Source organism: Nyctibius grandis, chromosome 15 (genome assembly GCF_013368605.1).
Source record: "Nyctibius grandis isolate bNycGra1 chromosome 15, bNycGra1.pri, whole genome shotgun sequence".
Lineage (NCBI taxonomy): Eukaryota > Metazoa > Chordata > Aves > Nyctibiiformes > Nyctibiidae > Nyctibius > Nyctibius grandis.
Window position 1 is genome coordinate 12,192,941 of NC_090672.1, and position 21,593 is coordinate 12,214,533.

At 56.8% G+C, this 21,593-nt stretch overlaps 1 protein-coding gene and 1 long non-coding RNA gene across 4 annotated transcripts in view; one reads left to right on the top strand and one right to left on the bottom strand.

Moving 5' to 3' along the window:
• Window positions 1-15,988, bottom strand: part of LOC137670515 (uncharacterized) — a 58,097-nt gene extending 42,109 nt beyond the window's left edge. The window contains exon 1 of the long non-coding RNA XR_011049305.1: window positions 15,762-15,988. This is a non-coding gene — a long non-coding RNA (uncharacterized lncRNA). The remainder of the gene's footprint in view (window positions 1-15,761) is intronic.
• Window positions 1-21,593, top strand: part of RPL38 (ribosomal protein L38) — a 326,451-nt gene that overhangs the window by 88,770 nt on the left and 216,088 nt on the right. The window lies entirely within an intron of this gene.

Here is a 21,593-nt window from a genome sequence, read left to right on the forward strand (position 1 = left end):
GCAGACCTCAGCCACCCCAAGACCAAGGGTGCCATCTCCACGGGGCTCTGTGCTTTGCCATCGTTGCCCTACATGACTTTGGATAACTTCATCGTTCAGAGCCTCCCTTTCCCCTCTTCAAAAGCGAAACGGAAGCGAACGCGGCTTCGCCTGCCTGCCCCGAGGGGTTACCAGCCCGAGTCCCGCGGTGGTTTACAAAACGCTTGGAAACCGTGGCAGGGAAAGCGTGAGAAAAGCCCAGGACACGATGGTTGTGTTTATGATTAAGAAATTCAGGCTGAGTCACGGAGTCAGCGCCGCGTGTTCCCAGAGGCAGGGAGCACACACCAGACACTCAACAAACTGGTTTCCAGAGAAGGGATTTCGGTGCTTGTCCCAGAAGGGACTGAATAACGGGGACCCTGCGTCTCGAGGTTCCCCTCAGCCCAGCACCAGCCCCAGCAGGGCTGGAGGGAGCTTTTGGGCCACCACTTGCAGGGGAGATGGAATGCTCGGGGGTTACACACCACATCCACACACACCCCAGCTGCACAGATGAGCATTTCCAACCACATACTCAAAAGGAGTTATTTTATCACACAGGTGCCTCCTGAAAAAGAGCACATAAAAGCTTGACTTGTCCCTGCAAAAAGAGTGTTGCCCATGGGGAACGCACAGCTTTCCTTGCCCTTTAAATCACTCTTCTCCCTCCCTCCTGCCCACACCCACTCATTCAGCGATATTTATTATCGCTACCGATTTCCTAATCTCCAGCACATGATGCAAGAGCAGAACTCAGAACAATGTTACACATTAAAACCCAGCCACAAAACAGAGATGTGGGAAAGCTCTTTCTGCACCATAAAGTAACTGGGAAGAGGTGGCTCGGGGCAGCAGCTCGTCTCCCTGGGCAGGAGCACTTCCCTGGGGAAGGATGGCAGAGGTAGAAAAACCAAGTTGCTTTTCCCTGCTTCCCCCAGGACCATCTCAAATGTGTCACTGTCCCACGACAGAGCAAGCAGCCACGCAGGACGCCCTGCCGGGCACCTTCATGGCCAGCTGGAGGTTTCTGGCCTTTCACAGAAAGGATTTTTACTGGCGACAGAGTTAAGAGATGCTGGGACAGAGAGAGGAGATCTCACCATGCCCAGGTGGGAGCAGCTCTGCAGCAAACTCCAGCTCAGACATCCCTGCCCCACGGGACACTCAGACACGGGCACCCTCAATTCTTTTATAGCATTTACTAAGCTCGGTCCAAGCGCCAACCTGCCCTTTCCCTCTGGGAAAGGTGACTCCCCTGCAGCTGGTCCAGCCAGAGCTCCTTCCCGAGAGGAGAGAAGAGCCTGGCAGCAGAGGAACTGCAGAAGAGCAGGTCAAAAAAAGCCTTGAGAGCCTTGATGCAAACGCAGCAGAGCTTCAAAAGGAAAAGCAAGTGCATGAGTTTGGTGGGCAAGAGACCACCAGCAGCAGCAGCCCTGGAAGAAGCTAATGGAGGAGAACAAAGCAGGAAGGACAGGGAGGGAGGGGGTGAGTGGGACAGACAAGGAGGGCAAGGGATGGAAAAAGAGGGTAGGATCTGCTTGAAGCAAGATCTACAGCCTGTTCCTGAAACTTCCCGCTTGTGTGCCAGGCACTCCCGAATACTAATCAGAACTGAAAAAATATCAAACAATTAGGAAGGAAAGTCTCTTGGCAGGGTTTCTCCTGGAGACGTCGGGCTGGTTTTGTTTATGAGCTAGAGGAAGTGGTAACCGCTCCTGTTTGTTCTTCTGAAGAAAAGAGAAAGCTCCAGTGTTTTAATTTCTCTGCTGAAAACCCTGGAGATTTTGCCTTAAATGGATCAGAATGGCTGATCTAGATTCACCCTCAGCCTTTTGTTGCAAGAAAATATTTTAGTCATTTTCTCCCTCCCCTTCTGCGTGGGGAAAAGAAAGGGGCAGTGGATACAAAGCAGGCATTTTTGTTCTCAGAAAAATATCAATGAAAAGAGCATTCCAGAGGAGAAGGGTGCAGTGCAGCTCCAGGGGCATGGGAGATGTCCTTGCCAGGCAGCTGGGCAGATGCACCCCTGAGGAAGGGCAAATATATACACTCAAAACCTCCTTTGCATTCTAAAGGCATGCAAGGCAATGCACGGGGAGCCTAGATCAAGTTTTTAAACAAGTTTTTGGGAGTCAGGACAGCGGTGCAGCAGGAGCCAGGGCTGTGCAGAGCCGTGGGGTGGGCACACGCTCACCCCCGTTCCCTTGGAGGTACAACTTGCAGCTCGTTCAATGCAAAGTCCCTGTATAAACAGTTCGTTTTGTTTTAATGGAAGTCATGTCAGGAGGGCTTGAACTAGCACCTTGGCAAATTAAACTGGGTTTATTGCGGTTTATAACAGCAAGTGGAAGGCACAAGGCACGCAGGGAAGGAGAGCGGTGCGGCAGGCTGATGCATTTGCAGGGACAGGTCCCGGCGTGAGAAAAAACAGGTCCCAGGACAGACCCACACCTCAGCCTCACGCCTTCCTCACACAGCACCCAGAGGCAGAGGGGTGTGTTGGAGACCAGCGTGAGAACAAAGCTCGTGAGCCTGTCCCCAAGGCATGGGCTGTCAGAGGCCTTTAACCATCTCTGCTGGGCAGGCAGCAGCCAGCCAGGGAGAGCCAGAGGACAGAGCGACAGGCAGCCTGTGACACCCACGGCAAAAAACTTCCCAAAAGCTCCGGGCTTTTAGGTGCAGAACCAAAATGCATTCACCATGGAAACCCGGCTCTGGGGCTGGTAGCGCTGGTGGAATTTGCGGTTGGCTCCAGCTATGGAGGAGGCAGCCTGGACAGTGAAACCCTCCGACCTGAATGGTGCCGACCAAGTCGGTAACTGCTCTGGAAGCGCTTTTCAAGGCAGCCAAACACGCTGGTTTATCCAGCAATAATTCACCCGCTTCCAGACAGGGCGATGTGGAAGCGGAGCCAGACAGCGCTCCCAACCCCTCTTTTCCCGGGGGAGTCGGAGAAGGGAGGGGAAGGGCGATGAGAAAGGGAGAGGCAGAGCAGGAGGTTTCCAGTGCCTTTTCTTTGGGGGAAGGCAGCACGTTGAACCATCCCTGCACCAGCCGCGCAGCTCCAGGAATGCCGTGTAGGTGGCCTGCTCAGAGCGCGCTGCAGACAGGCGGGGACAGCAGATGCCTCAGGATCACACCCCGAAGGCGATCATCACCCAAGCACCAGCTTTTTGCTCTTCTAGTGTCCTCCTCCTGCCCCGGCGCACACCAGCCCTGATTCCCAGGGCGATGCCCCAGGTACAGCCCAGAGTTACCATGCGAGGTGTCTTCAGGACCAGCCCTGCACCCACGTTTTCAGGTCACACTCATGGATCAGCAGCTTTTTGAATACAGCTTAACAGTTTTCCTAAGTGCCAAGTGCTTTCAGCTAAACCCAGCTCCACAGGTGTCACATTTATAGCCCCAGATCTGCTCCCTCCCCCCAGCCTCACTCCTTAGTGCCTTGACACCCCAGTCTCATGCTCACTTTCGGGTATGTGCCTCCACAAGCATTCCAAGAGGCCAGGAACTGCTGGTAGCCCCCAAAGCTTGAAGACAGAAGGCAGAGACAGAGCCCTGGAGTTGCCTATTTTGGTGCCCACCATCATGGAGGACGCCCTCGTAAGGGATTTAATTCAGGTCTCAAAGCACCCACAAGCACCCACAGCAGCGGGTCAGCCGCCTACCCTGGGAGCTGCCACGCTCTGTCTTCCACTCCAACCAGCCCAGGGATGTTCCTAATCCAGAACTACCTTCCCCTGCCCTCAAAAAGCCATTCTCCATCTCTGCAGCCACATCCAAAGGGAAACCAGACCAAAGCACGGCTTTGCCAGCTTCACCCTCGTGCCTTTGCAGGGATGCCACTGCGAGCGCACGGGCAGCGGGAGGGCAAGGGGACACCCCAGGGCCCGCACCCCACCCCGCAGCGGCTCCCACTCCCAGCGTGCCCCCACTCTCCGCCGCAGCCCAGCCCGTTCGTGCGGGCGGCCGGTAACAGCCACCGGCGGAGCGCGGAGGAGCCGCGGGGGCAGCGGGTGTCGCGGAGCTGCGCTGCCACCCAGCGGCCGCGGGCCGGGGCTCCGGGCACCCCCCGCATCCCACTGCACCGCAAAACCACCATCATCCCCCCCGAGTTTTTCCATAACAGAGACCAATTTGATCCCCACCACCACCCACATCCCACCCAGCCGCCCAGTATGGAGCAGCCCTGCCCTGTTTAACTGCTGCTCTCCGGGATGCTGCTCTCTCCATGGTCTCCTCTACACCGTTTTTCCCCCCCCAGCGTTTTCAGCTCAGAGAAGGACAGAGGGGAACAAGGACAGCGTGTGGCATTTGCAGTGGGGATGAGCATAGATAGACACAGCAGCAGCAGCAGGAGGTTTGTTTTGATTTCTTGTCCTCTGATAATTACCCACCTTCCAGTTTGCCTCCTACTTGCCACTGAGAACTATCTAAGAAGAGTCTAGGCGCCTTCTGAAGTGGCTCCAGGCCCTCAGTGCGTACCTGCAGGTGGGATTAGCTTCTCTGTGCTAAAAGCAGCCTGGGCACAGGCTCCTCATGTACAGAACAAGGGCATCCACGAGTCCCTGCAGTTATCAATGAGGTTGGAAGAGCCCTCTGGGCTCATTGAGTCCAACCATTGCCCTGACACCACCATGGCAACTAGACCAGGGCACTAAGTGCCATGGCCAGTCTTGTCTTAAACCCCTCCAGAGATGATGACTCCACCACCTCCCTGGGCAGCCCCTTCCAATGGCTAATGACCCTTGCTGAGAAGAAATGCTTCCTAATGTCCAACCTGAACCTCCCCTGGCCAAGCTTGAGGCTGTGTCCTCTTGTCCTGTTGCTGGTTGCCTGGGAGAAGAGGCCGACTCCCACCCCGCTACAACCTCCCTTCAGGTAGCTGCAGACTGCACTAAGGTCACCTCTGAGCCTCCTCTTCTCCAGGCTAAACACCCCCAGCTCCCTCAGCCATTCCTCGGAGGTCACACCCTTCACACCCTTCACCAGCTTGGCAGCCCTGCTCTGGACTCGCTCCAGCACCTCACAGGTGTTGCAAAAGAGGAGGATCAGGAGGGCTCCTGAGATGTTCTCCAGGCATACCACAGAGGCTGCCCAGGCTGTGGTCACAGTGTCCAGCCCTGTCCCAGAACTGGTGCCATTTGCCACCCAAAGCCAGCAGCAGGAGGAACAGCTCTCTGCCTGCTGACTGTTTGGAAAGCAAAAACCATGCGGTAGCTGAACGAAGCCCCCCAGCCAGTGCTCAAAGCTGTGAGGGGGGGATAGCAAGAGGAAGGGAGAATTTCTCCCACCTGTCAAAGCACCAATGAGCATCAGAAACAAGAGCATGCTGCTCATACTTTCTCCTGGACTCAGTTGTTTTCTTCTGAGCAGAGATTCACCTTGGAAATCTGCTGAAAACCAATAAATCTGTTCTGCCACTCCCTCGCACTGCCCACCTTGGTGCTTTGCCAGCACAGCGTGCTCCCCACAGCCACCACCTCCTCTCTCCTACTGTCTGAAGTGCCTTTTTAGGACTTTTTCAGCCTAAACGTGCTAAGAGCCCCTCAGGGAAGTATCCCCCATCAGCAACCATCACCTCCCCTTCATCCTCCCTCCAGTCCAGGCAGCCACACCAGTGCAGTGGCCCAGCACGTTCCCTCTCTACAGCCGCAGCAGTTCGCGGCTGCGAGGGGGCCCCACCCGCGGTGGGGGGCACACACACACAGAGAATTTGGGGCCGTTTACCCGGAATGGAGGGGCAAAACCTGGCTCTGCCCAGGCCCCGAGCTCCCGGGGGGCTGGCAGCGCGGCCGGCCCTCGCCCGCCCCCTCCCGGCCCTGCCCGGCCCCTCCCCGCCGCTGCCAGCAGGGGGCAGCGCGCACCCAGCACCGCCCGGGCCGGGGCCAGCGTCGCCCCCCCGGGCCGGGGCCAGCGTCGCCCCCCCGGGCCGGGGCCAGCGTCGCCCCCCCGGGCCGGGGCCAGCGTCGCCCCCCCGGGCCGGGGCCAGCGTCGCCCCCCCGGGCCGGGGCCAGCGTCGCCCCCCCGGGCCGGGGCCAGCGTCGCCCCCCCGGGCCGGGGCCAGCGTCGCCCCCCCGGGCCGGGGCCAGCGTCGCCCCCCCGGGCCGGGGCCAGCGTCGCCCCCCCGGGCCGGGGCCAGCGTCGCCCCCCCGGGCCGGGGCCAGCGTCGCCCCCCCGGGCCGGGGCCAGCGTCGCCCCCCCGGGCCGGGGCCAGCGTCGCCCCCCCGGGCCGGGGCCAGCGTCGCCCCCCCGGGGGGGACACCCCGCTCCCGGACACCGTGTAACACCCCCCACCCCACCCCAGAGGCTGAGCACGGGACGGGGAACGGCCGGAGGTGTGCGCAGGGCGAGCGGCGGAGCAGGGTCACTGGTCCCCAGAGTTTATGGCGATTCGCACGCGGGTTTCCCTGGCCCCGCACCTCGCCCGCCCCGCAGCAGCGCTGGGCTGCCCTGGAGCCTCCACCAGGGCCTCAGGCAGGGGACAGGGTCTGCGCCGTGGCTGTCTGGACATGGCACTTAGTGCCCTGGTCTAGTTGCCATGGTGGTGTCAGGGCAATGGTTGGACTCGATGATCCCAGAGGGCTCTTCCAACCTCATTGATTCTGTGATTCTGTCCGGGGGCACCACGCTGCACTGAGCAATTAACAGCGAGAAAGTGCCTCCCGCAAGGGACATGGGGCCAGAGCATGTGACAAGGGATCCCTGCTTAAGATTCACACTAAAAAGCTTTCACTGCCTGCAACTGGAGGCAAGGATCTCTGCAGCCAGGCTGCAGTCTCAGACCCAGGACACAGCATGGTCCCAGGACTGTGGCAGCCACCCGAGCCTGCCTGGCCACGCAGCCTCTCGGGGGGCTGACATCTGCGCCAGGGACCCGGGCTCCCAGCACAGGGCTCAGCGCGTCACTCGCTACACGTACACAGAGAGCGGCCGAGCAGACAGGCAAGGCACCCACTCACAGCGCAGCTCAGAAAGCTGAGGATGCAAAAAATACAACCCAACTCCCAGTACCAGCCTGGCCCCATATCACAGAAGCTGGTGCGGAGCCCAGCAGGACAGAGCTGCGTTATGCCAGTTTGGGGTGGAAAGCCTCTGCTGTGCTACCAGCAAGAGGATGTGCACGGTCTCATCCCTCCTCCTCCCTGAGTTTCAGAGGCAGGGACAGGACGGGAAGCCAAGAGACTCATGTTGCAAAGAGATGAAGTCAGGTACTTGGTACATTCAGATGCTCAATGGAAAAGCACAACCCCAAGGGGCTGGGAAGAGCCTGGGCTATCACAGCACCAGTCGGACACTGACAAGGGGGGGAAATCAGAACATCCCAGCTCTGTTCAGATGGTTGCAAGTTGGCAGTGCAGAAAAACAGAAATCAAACGAGCTTCAGCCCGTTGGCTCTTCAGGTTTGCATTTGCCATCTCTGCCCACCCTGAAGAGCACCCAGCTGGCAGAGCGGTCCCTGGGGAGGGCACACACCACATCCTCCTGGATCTGCAGGCAGTAAGAGGGAAGAACAGCAGCTTTACAGCTCTTCTCAGTTTCCCTTGAATCACACTGGCCCAGGCCACTGCTCAGCTGCTGCAGCACATGTCCACAGCCGTATTGCTCCCAGATGGACACCAGCATAGCCCTCACATGCCTGCCAGCCTGCAGCAGACCTCTGACTGATCACCAGCAAACAAGAATAGATGAGCTCTAACCCAAAGCAGAAACGTACTTTAAAAAAAAAACAAGTCTTTCCCAGCAGCAGTTTTCCCTTTGTTCATCACATTTCTCAGCCTTGTTCTCCCAGAGGAAAGCTCACTACAAAAAGAAAACCACCACACATGAGAAAGCAGCCTGGGCAGGGTGAACCACAGCACCTTCCCAAGTGAAAGAGTCACTTCTGCTCCGTGCCTCAAAACCAAGCTGGACCCACCCCAGCTCAGAGCAAAGGGCCCCAGCAGCTGCAGGCTTAGAGCTGCCCAGGGAACAGGGACTGAAGGGGAACGTCCTCACCAGAACACACAGGGACCACAAAAGCCACGTGTCACTAGCAGGCCAGTCCCAGGGGGAAGCCAGCACAGGACTGTTGCATTTGCCTCTGGACAAGAGACAGCACAGAGGGCTGGGGAGGGCAAACCCCACTGTCCCCAGCACAGGAATCACCAGCTCATTCTCCACCCGAGCAGAAATCCCCACATTTAATCCTCATTCTCCCAGGCCACACACCCTCACACAGCCACAGCTGCTCCTGCAAAGCCCCTTGGGCACATCTCCCAGCACCATGGCCCAGGATGTCCATGCTGGTAACCAGTCCCCTCAACATTCAAAGCCCCGGCATCATTTTTCTAGCAGCTCCCCACCTTCCCCAGGAAAGGGGATTTTCCTTTTCAAGGAGGCTTCCACTGCACCCCCCTCCAAAGGCAGCCTGGCCGCTTTCAGCTCATCCCCTGCGTCCGCCCAGGCCCCGGGAGCCCCGTGGTCCCCTCGAGACAAGCCACACATTGTTCCCAGTAAAGCTGACAAGCAGCGGGCTCCCCCACGGGGATCCCCCCTGCCAGGGAAAGAAAGAAAAACCTGCTTGGGGGCTGCCTCGCTACAACTCCTTTGTCCATTAGTCAGCAATGTAACTCCAGGAAGAAAACTCTTATTAGGGTTTTCAGGCTCAAATGGTACTAAAAAGTTAGTGCTTTGATGAAAACGGGAGGGGAAAGCCACTTCATCTGTCAGAAACAAGCCTAGGTACTCTCCTGTCACCCCTGCAGCAGCAGGTCACTAGATATGGCACTTTTTCTTGAACTGGGGGAAAAATATAGTTTCCTAAGAAGCCAGTCCCACAGGAAGGTGTTTTGTTTTTTTTTTTCTTAAAGAGAAGTACGTATTCTTGACTCACCCAGACCAGCAGGATCTGTCCTACACGTGTGCGTGGACTCCTTCCTCCTCCAGAGCCACGATGCTCAGAGTAAATAGCCCAGAAGAAGAGGGGATGCTGTAACACCAGGCTGTAACCGCTGCTTTTCCACGTCTGTCAACTGGGAGATCTCATGTAACGACACCAGTTCCACCAGATTAGTAACAACCACGGCACTAGCAGAATAACGCCAACAGAAGTAATCCACTAGATTTTGGGAGAAGCAGGTGTCTGCAGCCTTCTGGCCATGACATTCCCAGCTACAGACAGAAGGGAGCATCCAAAACCCACAGTCCATGAGGGCTTATGACTCCAGAGATCCCAGTAGAGAGAAACCATCCAGAGACAAATCCTCTTGGCTCAGGACCATTTGCTTGGTGGAGTGGGAGAAGTCCCAAGTCTGCACGTGGTCAGACTCCCGTCTCCTCGCTTCTAGGTACGAGGACAGTCCAACAGCTCTTGTGGCTGACACATCTGCCCCTTCCAGTAATGACAAGCTACCAAAACCTGTAGAGAAACGAGCACCAGGACACGGGGCCAGCAGTGACCCTTGGCCACTACAGCAGAGCCAGAGTTCTCCAGGTCTGCTCTCAGCTGTAGGAACATCGGAGGGTGTCTGAGCACATCCCACAGAGCACTGCCACAAGGTATCCCCAAAGTCAGCACTAAGCAGCCAGGACTGTGCAGAGATGGAGGATCACAAAGCAGGATTTTTCTCGCTGCTGCTGAGCGGAGGTACTGGCCACACTGGTGGACACGTCCCCGAGGAGCAGGCAGCACTGGCCAATTCCTTGCTTAGATGTTACTGTCCCAGTTGTTGGTCAGTGCTGGTCACACTGGTTTCTGACAAAGGACTGCAGTTTAAATCCATCCACGGAAAAGAGACAACGATTTCTTCGCAGGGCAGCGTGCCTCCACCTCACAGAAGTGGCCAAGCACAGACCCCCGCTGTCCCTTCCCTTTGGTGACAACCTCAGCGGAGGGGCCAGGACAGAACCAGCATCCTCCTCCCTGCACCCCTCTCCGAAACCAAACCCCCAGAAGGCACCGACACGCTGCCAGAGCCAGCGGGGACCGGCCCTGCCTAGAAAGCAGCGGGCACACGGGATGGCCAGCGCTTGTTTGCGGGGATTTGGGTTCGTTGCTCCTCTGCCAGGTCCGCGCACACCCATCACGTGTGCGTGCACACACAATTTTATTAGAGATCCATTAGTCCACGGCTTCGTTAGGGCCCTGCTGCTCTCCGGCACAAAGTCCGTATTTGTTTCCCTGCAGGGGTGGAAATAAAGGGGGTTTTGTATTTTCTTCCTCTTCTCTTTGCAGGCTGGAGTGAGTTTATTTGACACTCCAGCACTCTTTGTGAGCTGAGTGCCCGAGGATAAATGCTACCCTTAAGAGTTACTTGGCGTTAGACAGAGGGACCCTCTTCAGAGGAGAATGGGGGCTTGTTGGGATGGGGTGGGAGGGGGCCTCCGAAGAGCGCCCAGGCAGCCCTCATAGAAGGGTCTCTGTCCTGGGCTCACAATAGAGCGAATTCTTAAAGATACCGGGAGCTGAAAGGAAGGAAGGAACTTTCCTCCTTTTAAAAAGGATTTTCAGGAACAATTGAAGAAGCTATAAAAAGGGGATCATTATTTCCCATCCCGTCTGCCGGGCTGGGCAGCCCTCCCTCCCCCTCCCGGGTCCTCGGCTGGGGAGGTTTGACACACACCATCCGACAGACACAAGAGGTAGGATGATGGTCACCATCCAGTTTCCCTTTGCTGAGGGAGCTGCCCGGACCCTGCGAGCAGGAGGTGCCCTCCTCCCTCCCGCAGACAGGTACCTACACAAGCCACCTTCTCCACCCCAGGACCAGCTGCCTCCAGGTCCTCCCGCCCCAGGAGCGACAAGCTCCAGAGAAGGGAATCTCCCAGGGACAATGTTTGACCCAAACATCCACTGATGGACCTAGTGGAGCAGGATGCCACCATCCCTCCAGCAACACAGGAACAACCACAGCACCCCGGTCCCCTCAGAGCTGCAAGCCTGCACCACATGCAGAGAGAGGATGGCACATCCATGGCTAACCCAGAGCTTGGCCACCACTCACTCAGAGATCAGCCAGCCAGCTCTAGATGAGCAGCTCCTCCTCCCTAACCGTGTGATGGAGAGTTTTCTGCACACACACACAGTCTCACACAGCCCAGAAAGAGGGGCCAAGAGCCACGGCAGTTTGGCTGGTGAGCTTCAGCTCCAGGTTAGCACCAAGAGATCCCAACCACTTTCAGAGGGACTTATTTCAGCTCTTGGGGGCTGCACTGCAGCGTTGCTGGCATCTCACGCAGCAGCAACCACAGTCCAGACACTGACACTTCCCCACCCATCACGTTATCATCCCAGAGGTGTGCGAGGATCTCACCAGGACCTCACCCCACCAGGCTCCCTCGCCTCCAACTCGCTGAGGAGACATTGGAACCACATATGCAGAAGTCAAGTACATGGCAGAGCTCCAGCTGGCCCCGAAGAAAGCTGCTAGAGCTCATGCACAAGCCCTCCCCAGAAGACAAGTGGACCTGTTCTCCATAGCCTTGGAAGTGTAGAGAAGCTCCTGTCAGCTTTAATTCCTAGAGTTTCCTTCCAAGTTCATTGCATCAGAGATAGGCATTTGGCCATCCAGCTACAGAACGAGTCCAACTGCCTCTTGGTGTCACTGGCACCCCAGGTCCCAGACGCTGGCAGCAGGTTCCTGTTCCTCCGGCAGCAGGTCCAACCTACCTGGCCACGGGCCAGTCCTAGTGCTGAGCTTATCTGCAGAGAACAAAGATGGGCAGGGGAGAATGCCACCTGCCAAAGAAACACCACGATCATTCAACCTGCAAATCCTAAAGGCACCTTCTGGCTGCCAGCGTGAGCCCACACACCAGAAACGTGTTTTCTCATATCAACTGAGGAAAAAACTCCCAAAAATTCAGAAGCCACTCCTGAAACAGGCTGGCCTGGAAGTGCAGTTTAAAGGACCACTAGCAGGAGCTGAAGGGGTCTTGAATGACAGCAGCGAAGCCCCCGTCCACCCCAGGCTCTGACAACAGCTCTGACGATCCCCTCCCAGGGAGAAAAGGCAAGAATAAAACCCCATAGGAAGAAGCTTTAAAGCCAGCCTGCCTAGACAACATTTGCTCCTGATACAAAACCCATTCTGAGTTGTTTTCTTTTTTCTTCCAGGAAAGCTGCACAACCACCCAGGGATCAAACACATTTATTTACAGGCTTAGCTTTTAGCCCTCAAAAACCGTCTGTGGCTTGGCAGAAAGAGCCAGCCAATTGAAGGGAAAAATGTTACCTTCTTAGGGCATGGATGAAGCACAACCCTGGGGCCAAGGTCTTCGCACCTCATCAGTGGAAGAAGACACACTTAGAGATGAACTAGAAGTGAGAACCACCTCCCTAACCACCCTCATCCCAGCTGTCCTCTGGTGCTGGTCCAGGAAAGCGCTGCCTGCAATTCAGATGCTGCCACAGGGGGGAAAAAAAAACCAAAAGTAAGAAAGGGGAAACCTTGAAGCTCTGAAACCAGGCTGCAGAGCAGGATACGAAGCCACACTGAACACGGGCTCCGTCTCCAGGGTCTAATAAGGCAACGCACTGTAAACCCTAATCCTGCGTTAAGAGCTTTCATCAAAAAGAAACAGTATTTATTGGGGAGTTATAGGAGGTAATAAAAGTGTTTTCATGCAGTGTTTATACTAACATAGGGGACTGTATGCCAGCATTTGCCCCTTCATTTTCGTTTTAAATACATCTTTCTGATGAAATAAGCCATTCTGAACAAGGCTGCCCTTTGTAACATGGTTATAACTTTCTGGCCGGCCTTGGTAGCTGGCAAAACACGGCGCTTTTCTTGCCCTCTCTTTTGTTGCTTTGCTTTTCTGTTCAAAGTTCAAACAAACAAAAAAAAAACCCCAGCAAGCTGCATTGTGCTCCTGGCATTATCCCCCCATTGTGTGGGGCTCAGAGAGCCCGAGGAGGGGGGTGCAGGGGTGGCCCAAGACATTTGATCTCCTAAAATTTAAGACACTCTTATTTCTTATACAGAAGAACCCCCAGATAGAAGAGCTTGAGTCTAAAACAGTTTAGATCTGAGCCAGTTGCTACTAAAAACACTCATCAACAAGGAGAAGTGATGCTACTGCATCAAATAGATTTAAAACTAAGAGAAAGAGGAACACGCACCAAAATCCAACCCTTAGAAGAGCTGGGTCAGACCCCAGGGCTTCCAGATTTCACAGCTGTGCCTTGCTGCAGACAGAAGCATTCAGTGAGGGAAGAGTCAGAGCCCAGCCCCAGGTCCCAGCATCCCCCAAGTCCCTCTGCTCTGCAACCTGTAACACACCGAGCCCCAGGTCAGGCAAGCGTAGATGAGATGGCACCTGAGTCTGGTTTAGAGACTGAAACTCCTGTAATATGGAGTTTAATTTATAGCTGGGCCTCAAACAGTTCATGATGTCCACTCCAAGTGACAGTGTGACCACCAATTTTCCCGGTCTGTTTTAGGGCATCCCTCCTCTTCCAGCCCAGTCAGGGTGAATCCCCCTTCCCCAGGTCCCAGCTCCAGCATGGCCATGGCAGAGGGCTCTGCAGGGTCCTTTGCCAGGAGCAGCCCCACCTCAGTGCCTCTGAACTGGCTCCTAACAAAGTCCAAGAGCTGGGGGTTGAGCCCATTTGGGTTGTTTCCCCCGTGGCCCGTACAGCCCCATCGCTGCAGGATCCATTCTGGACTCCCCAGGCACTGATTTTCTGGCTCAGTGGAGGCGGCTGGGCAGGGACACCCCCTCCTGCTCCCAGCCTGCTGGGCAGGAGAAGCAGCAGCAGCATCTCCAGCCTCTGTCATCACGCAGCACCCGAGCCCTGGCGGAGAAACCCGCCGGTGGCTGCTGCCCACCGCAGCCAACAGCCCACCCCGACAGCTCCAGCCTTCCCCACGGTGGGTTTCTGCCACGCAAACGGAGAACAAACTCCCGCAGCACAGCCCTCCTACCCCGCAGCCTGGGAGACCCCACGAAGGGAGCACTCCTGGCCAGAACAGCGAGCTTCCCTCCTCCTGCCAGCGCAAGAAACGGATTGTATTTCTCTTCACACGCATTCTGCTTGCAAAGCACCTTCACGCTTCAGTCAGGGACCCTCTTCCCATCAGAAAGCTTTACCTCCCCACTGCCAGAGGGGCTGCAGAGAGCAACCCCACTGCTGTTCAACAGCACCCCAAAAAAAGGTCATCACCAACACATCAAATGAAGCTTGAGGGGTGCCACATCTCACACTACCTCCTGTTTGAGACACCCACACATGGGAAGCGACCGGGAAACAAGTAGCTTTATAGAAAGAGCAAGTCCAAGCAGTTCTGGCTCTTTTTGCAGCAAAGCATTTGAGAAAGGAGAGCACAAAAATACTGCAGCACCCTTCTGCTGCCTGCTCTCCCTGTCAGGGGGCTTAAACTCACCACACATGTTTGATCCCACACCTGTAGGAAGGATTGAGATGAACTGGGCACACCTGGGAAGATTTTTCCACCCACTCCTAATTTCACAGGGAAATGAGAAAGCTGATGTCCTGAAAACATCACCTGCCTGGCAGCAGAGAAGAAAGGCACCCTTGCATACATGGCTCCAGCCTCCAAGCTGGCATCTCCCCTTCACAATGCCAGGCAAACCGAGATGCAGCTTCTCCCCAAGGCCTGAGTCACTGCACACCAGCCCTCTCCCCCCACTCCCATCCCACCAGCTGTGACCATGATTACAAAAAGATGTCTCAATTAGCAAGAGAGCTGAGCAATTCCTCTGGTCTTAAAACCCTTCAGAGGAAACACATTCCAAGCCAGCAAAGAGCAACACTAACAATGTCTGGGCAATAAAAGCTTCTCTTGTTTATATCAAAGTAACCTCAAACATCCTTTCCCCAAACAAGCATCCCTCGCCCTCCATACGGGGCAGCGGGCTCGCGCTGGTGTTGTCCTCAACGCGCTGGGTCCCTCGGAGCAGACAGCACTAATTTTCGTGTGTATTATTGGTTGCAGGTCTAGACTGGTGTGGTCTTTTTGTTGTAGCGAGCAAAATAAGGCAGTCATTCATATTTTTCCAGAATTCACACAAAAGTGCTCTTGTGCATCACAGATACCTTGCATCACCAACCCCGATCAAGTGCTCCCCGTCGCCAGGCTCATGCCAGACGGCACCAAAGGCCAGGGAGACCCCTCGGGCCCCCAAGCAGGGCAGGGAAAGGGGTAGCAGAAGGGCTGCCTGGCTCCCCAGGGTCACACCTCGCCCATCACCTCGGCTGGGCACCTGCCCGGGGCGCACGGAGCCGCTGCGAGCCTTTCTAAGGAGGTTTTCCCACGAGAGGAGGAGGGAACAGTCATGTCGTGTCCCCCCCCTCCAAAAGAAAAATATAAAAACCGAAGAAAAATAACACCCCCACGGTTTTTCTCAGGGAGAAGAGGAACCCTTCCCGCTCCCCGCCAGCCGGGACCGGGCGCTCGCCCTCCCCTCCGCGCTCGGCCCCCGGACGAGGAGCATCCCCGGGCCGGAGCCCCTCGCCCCGGGCTGGGGGGGGGGGCGGCCCGGAGCCGGCGGGACACAAAGGCGGATGGGACGGGGGGGAGCCGACACGGAGCGGGGGGTGCCCCGCAGCCCACCCAGCCCCGCGGGGCTCAGCACCCCCCCGTGCCGGGACCCCCAGGGCCACCCGTAACCCCCCCCGGGGCCGCACCGAGTAACGGGGCCGGGCAGGAGCAAGTGCAGGGCGGCGGCGCAGCGGGGCCCGACCCCCCCCGTACCCCCTTCTCCCTCCGAGCCGGGCCGAACCGGGCACCCACCTCCGTCGGGCCGCGCCGCTGCCGCCTCCGCGCCGCGTCGAAACACTCCCGGGGCTCCGGGCCCCCGGCGCGGGGAGCTGGAGCTGCTGCATCATCATCCTCCTCCTCCTCCTCCTCCATCCCCACACCCCCTGCGGGGGTCCCACCCCCGCCGCCGAGGGAGGCGGCTGTCGCTGCCGGAGCCGTCCCGGGCCGTGCAGGTGGCCGGGGGACCGGAGCAGCGTCCCCGGGACCGGGGATGCTCCGACTGGGGCCGCCGGGCCATTCCCCCCTTATATAGCCCAGCCTCAGCGGGCGGGCGGCGCGGCGGCTTCACGGGACTTGTAGTTCCTCCCCCCCGGGCCGGGAGCCGCCTCCCCGTGTCCGTCCGTCCCTCCCTCTGTCCGTCCGTCCCTCCCTCCGGCCCGCCGCGGGGAGGGGACCCCGCAGGCGGTGGGGGAGGCCCAGGGTGGCAGCAGGGTCGGGGGCGGGTTTGCTCCTCACCGCCGCTCCCCGCGGCCCCCGGTGAAGGGAAAAGCCGGTGGTTTTGCCCGGTAAAGCCCTGCAGTTCACGGGACTCCCGGAGTCGCATCCCTCCGTGGCGCGGCACAGCCGGTCCGACGTCGAACCCGCCGGGAGCAGAATCCCATGAAGTGCTGGGTGAATGAGTAACCCCACCAAATACTGAGCACGGAGACTGATTACTCCAATTGTCCCGTGTATTGGTTATTGTTTAGTTTAATTATTGTCCCAATTATTAATTTAACTTAATTATTAACCCATCTGTGGAAAGAATGAGCAATTAACCGCGCTGTTGGCTTAGGGGCTAATTTAAGGCCCGTTCTCGCAAGCACTCTCCATCCAGGCAAAGTCACCCCTGCGTCCTCGCCGACGGGGCCCTGTCCCACACGTCTCCCCGCTGCTCCACGAACCCCACGTGCTGTTGACCCCGTCCAGGGGTTTGTACAGGGAAATGCCCTAAAGGGGACACCAGGCACAAGGCAGGTGCCAACAGCAGGGTCAACGCCACAGCGCCCGGTGCCCTCTCCAGGCAGGGGGACGGCTGAACTTTGGGCAGGGGAGAGGGTGGAGGGTGCAGAAGGTGCTGGCCGGGGGGGATGATCCTGCACACCCCTTGTCCAGCTGGCCACCGGGCTTGGCTTTGGGTGGGCAATGTCCCACCCCATCAGCTGCACCAGGGCAGGGACCCAGACCAGCATCTTCCCACCTGCGCCGGGTCAGGATTTATCCTCACGCGCTCAGGAGAGCGGCTGAAATGAAACAGCAGAAGTTTTCCAGGACAAGTGAGCAAGGGGAGCTGAGGGAGAAAGAGGGAGAGCGAAAGGGAAGGGGAAAAAAAACCCTCCTGGCAGGTTTTCAGGGCCCAAAGCCGGAGTGGAAATGCTTCCCTTCCCTTAATTGCTTCGAGACCAGCTGAATTTCTTGAAGAAACCGCAACTGAAACGCTGCACAAATCACATTGTTGTGCTTGTGTTGGCTGGCTTCGTAAGGAGGTAAAAGGTCATCGTTTATGGTATATTAAAAAGAAAAAAAAAAAAAGAGTATTTTAGCGCTGTGGAGGAGGGGGTTGTGCTGCTTTTTCATACCCACATTCTGGAAATTAAAACCTGTTTGGCAAGCGCCAGAGCGACGAGCAGTGCTGGGAAAACGTGCCGATGCGGGGCTCTGCCGCAGCCCCCGCGTGTCCCCCCGAGCCTCCCTGTCCCATCCCTGTCCCTCCCTGGCAGGGCGATGCGGGGATGCTGAACTGGCCCAGCTGCCCTGCAGCCAAGACTCCTCGCGCTGGGTGGGATGGGAGCGCTTGGCCTGGTGATGCTCACGGGCAGGATGAGACCCACGGCTCGCTGGAGTCCATGGAGAGGCTCTGGCTGACCCAACAGGACCTGAACTGGTCTCTAAAGGGGTCCTGTTGGCCGGAGCGCTTGGAAGCACAGAGTTGTGTGGTTGGATGGCCTGGGATTTCGGAAGGCAAATTACCTTTTTTACAACTTAATTAAGTTTTGCTCACTTTGCTAGTGGCATTTTCTTCAGAGCCACTTGCCCGCAGGACACGGCGCTGTTAGACATCATCACCCAACGCAACTCGCAGCCCTGCAAGGCTCTGCCGCAGCTCCACGGGCTTTGCCAACAACATCTCACCGGCGTAAAGCACCGTGAGAAGTACCCGGGTGCCGGTGAGGCACCTCTGCTCTGCACGGAGAGCCCCAGCTGGCCTCCGAGGGCGGCCGGGGGAAGGAGCTGAAGTGGAAAGGTGAGCTACTCATTCACAGAGGAGCCTGGCATTGATTTATGGGATGCTCCCAGCCCTGGTTTTGCAAGAACATGACGTGATGGTAAAAGGTTTTGGAAGATGCTGAACTGTGCCGTGCCGGTGCCAGGTGAGGCCTTGCGTGACTACGGCCGCTGGAAACACAAAGACATTGTTTTTAAGTGATAGCCACCCCCCCCTTCCCCGGCTCCTTGCGAGAGGACGGCATTCCTGTCTCGCATTCCTCAGCCACTGCTGAGGTGGGGAGGGGAGACCTGAGCCAGAGGAAGAAAGCACCGAGTTTTAATTAGGAAAGTGGCCCCTGTGCTTGTGTGATGGTGGTGGGTGGTGCAAGCAGGGAGGGAGAGCAGAATGGCCCATAAAACAAGATAAAGTGCATGTGGATCAGTAATAAGGATAATTACACGAGAGCCTGCGGACGTAAGAATGTCAACCAGATGTTTGCAAGTCGTGGAAAATCAGTGGTTTCCCAACAGATCCACTTAGAGCAGCTGAAAGCATCCTTTATCCGCGCGGGCAGGGACGCGGGGCGCTCCTGGGCGAGGAGGACGGGGCGGTGTGGTCCAAGGGCTGCCGCACGCAGGGCAAAGCTGCCTGTGAAAGCTTTTAAGCAGAGGAAAACCTCAGCAAAGGGCAAATGGAAAGGGAAGAGGGTTTTGCTGCAGAGGCAAGTTCTGCTCCTTGCTCCAGGGCTGGCTTTGGGGTTAGGGGCTACTCTGTCGACTGGGGTGAAATACCACCGGGAGGGTGGATGGGCACTGGTTCTTCTCCAGCTGAAAACATCCTTGGGATGCTGACTTGCCGATGGTCAGTATTTGGCAGGGAGAAATAACTGGGCTGCCGAATCCTCCAGAGGAACAGGGAAAGGACCACGAGGCACCAGCATTTCCTGGGCCGGCGGAGCCCCAAAACTGCTCATTCGTGTAAAAGGTTTGTGGGTACAAACACCTTCTTGGTTGGGTTCACAGCCCACAGTCGCGTTACTTTTACCACACCAGTTTGTGAACGGCACATCTATAAAGCTCACCGTGGACTTTGCTGTTGATTTTTACAAGAAAAGAAAAAAAAAGGTATTTAGTGATGGGCACCAGCAAAATAAAAGAGAAAGAGATTTGGGAAGGGTGAGCTGGGCATGAGTTCCCACGGGATGGCTGTTCCCAGGCCCTGGCCAGCACCGTAACCTCTAAAAGTCCTCTGACCTTCAAATACCCTTCCCAAACCAGTTAAATATATATAAATATATTGAAATATGGGAACAAAAAGCTTTTTATTTCATGCGCTGAGAGTGCCAAGTGTCTGCAAGAGCCAATAAAGACCTGTTGCTCCAGGGAACGGGGAGCTGCGTTTCAGGTGAAACACAAACAACCTGAATCTTTACCCAAAACTTGAACCAATCCCAAAGTTCTAAAAAAAAAACCAAACCCCCAAACCCTGAGGTTGTGTAAAAGAGGAGGAAAAGTGTGGTTACGTGTTTTCAGTTTTCTCCCTGGTGCTGGATCGCAGCTGGGGGGGTCCCTGGGGAGGTTGGGCTGCTCCCGCACAGGCTCCTCTCGCTGGGTGACGGGGGCTGTCTGTGTGATGGAGAGGAGATGCAGGGCCAGGCTGCCCCATGGCACGTCGTGGTGGGGCACGGGGGATGCCCAGCACCCCAGAGCGAGAGCACAGAGCTGAGCCGCAAAGCAAAGACCTCCCAGAGCAGGGACTGTGACCTGAGTGACATGGGGACATCGGCTGGTCGGTGTGACACTCCCTGGCACACAGCAAGCCCCTGCTCCAGCATCCCGGCCACCCTCCCCAAGCTCCCCCACACACTAGGGAGGAAAAAGCTGCTGCAAGTAGGAGAAAAGGCACATCCATCCCCTGTTTGCGTAGTGACAAAGGCAAAGCAGGGACGAGAGGTTTAAATGCCATCGCCAAGGTCACGCGGGAGGTCTGGGCACAGGACCTGCTCTCCTCCTCCACGGCTCGTGGGCCTCCAGCTCCTGCCTGGCCCATCAGCCACGGGGAGACAAAAGAGCCTCTAACCCAGGTGGCAAAGATCTGATAAAACCCTGAAACACCTCCGTATAACCAAAGGAAAGGAAAGGAACAGGTAAAATTATGACCTGTAAGAGCAAACTCTGGACTAGGACAAAGCAAACCCACACTCATGTGACGCTAACCCCATGCCAGGGTATATAGACGCTGTGTGGTTTATACTTAAGTTACTTAAAAAGAACTTTAAAGCCAAAACGCTGTTAAAAAGTACATTGCGTGCTGCGCCGTGCAGATAAATTCATTATTTAAACATGAAAAGGTGACTCATCTATTATAAAAAGGAATAAAAACACACACACACGCAGCGAGATTTTCAAGGAGTCCGGTGATTTAGTGTCTCTTTCTTTCTCTCCCCACATTTCTTGCCTCTTGCACAAGGATCTATTGAGAAGCTGCAGAACAAACGTTCCCTTATGCAGCTCCAAAAAAGTCTCCGTCAGTTTGTCTGAGACAGCTGCCTCCGAGCACGCTATGGTTACTCATTAACCGGGGCTCCCAGGGCAGGGGAAGAAGGAGCAAACTTAATAGACCCTAAACCAGAAGCACAAAAAAAAAAAAAAGAAAGAAAAGAAAATAAATACATCAGGTGTCCTGGAAAATAAAGTGGAAAAAACAGGTGGCACCGTGAGCAGCCCCAAGGCGGAGGGTCCAGCCGCCAGCTACCGGAGCAGAAGGGGACAATGACACGGAGGGTAAACGTATGGGGACAAAAGAGTGTGATTATTAAAGGGAAAGAGAAGAAAGAGACGGGACAGAGAAGCGCTTGTGCTCTGTGGTGCTTTATATGCTCAGGGTGCCGGAGGAGGGTGACTTCATTGCGGCGAAGCAATGAATGGTGCCCGTGAGAGCAGACGCTCCCCTGGCCGTCACCACCTCCACCACCTGCCCCCTCCACCATCGCCCTCCGCAGAAAATTATCCTTGTGCCTCCATTCCTCCCAGCCCCGGCTTGCGGGGAGGAAGGCAGCCCCGAAACACGCGCCCATCTGCATGGCAGGGGGTCACTGCTGGGAGCCAGCGTGTCCCCAGCGCCGGGGGACAGCGGGCAGCATCGCCTGCCCTCCTCTGCCACGGTGGGACGCGCTGGGAGCCGCCGTGGCAGCGGGGAGCGGCTGGTGCCAGGCTGACACCTCCGCGAGGTCCTGACGGAGAACAATAATTAGAGTTGCAATAAAACGCTGCCGATAGCTGCGAACGAGGGCAGTAAACGAGCCCGCGCCGCGGAGCCCCGGCCACCGCCAGGACCAATGCTCTGGTTTCTGTTTGCCCAACACGCTCTTCCCGGAGATAAGGGGGGGGCAAGGGACTGTGATTATCTCCCTGCCTTTTGTCATGTGCTTTTTTTTTTGCAACAATTAAGGGATTGCAGTCAAAGGAATGGGGTGGGGATGGAGCAGAGCCAGGCAACCGCTCTCCCGCAGCACCGCAGCCCTCGGGACTCCGCAGGATCTGTCCCAGGCTGACAGTGGAGGCCTGGGGCCACCTTCTCCTGGAGGAAACCCAGCACCGCGGCGGCACAGCCAGGGC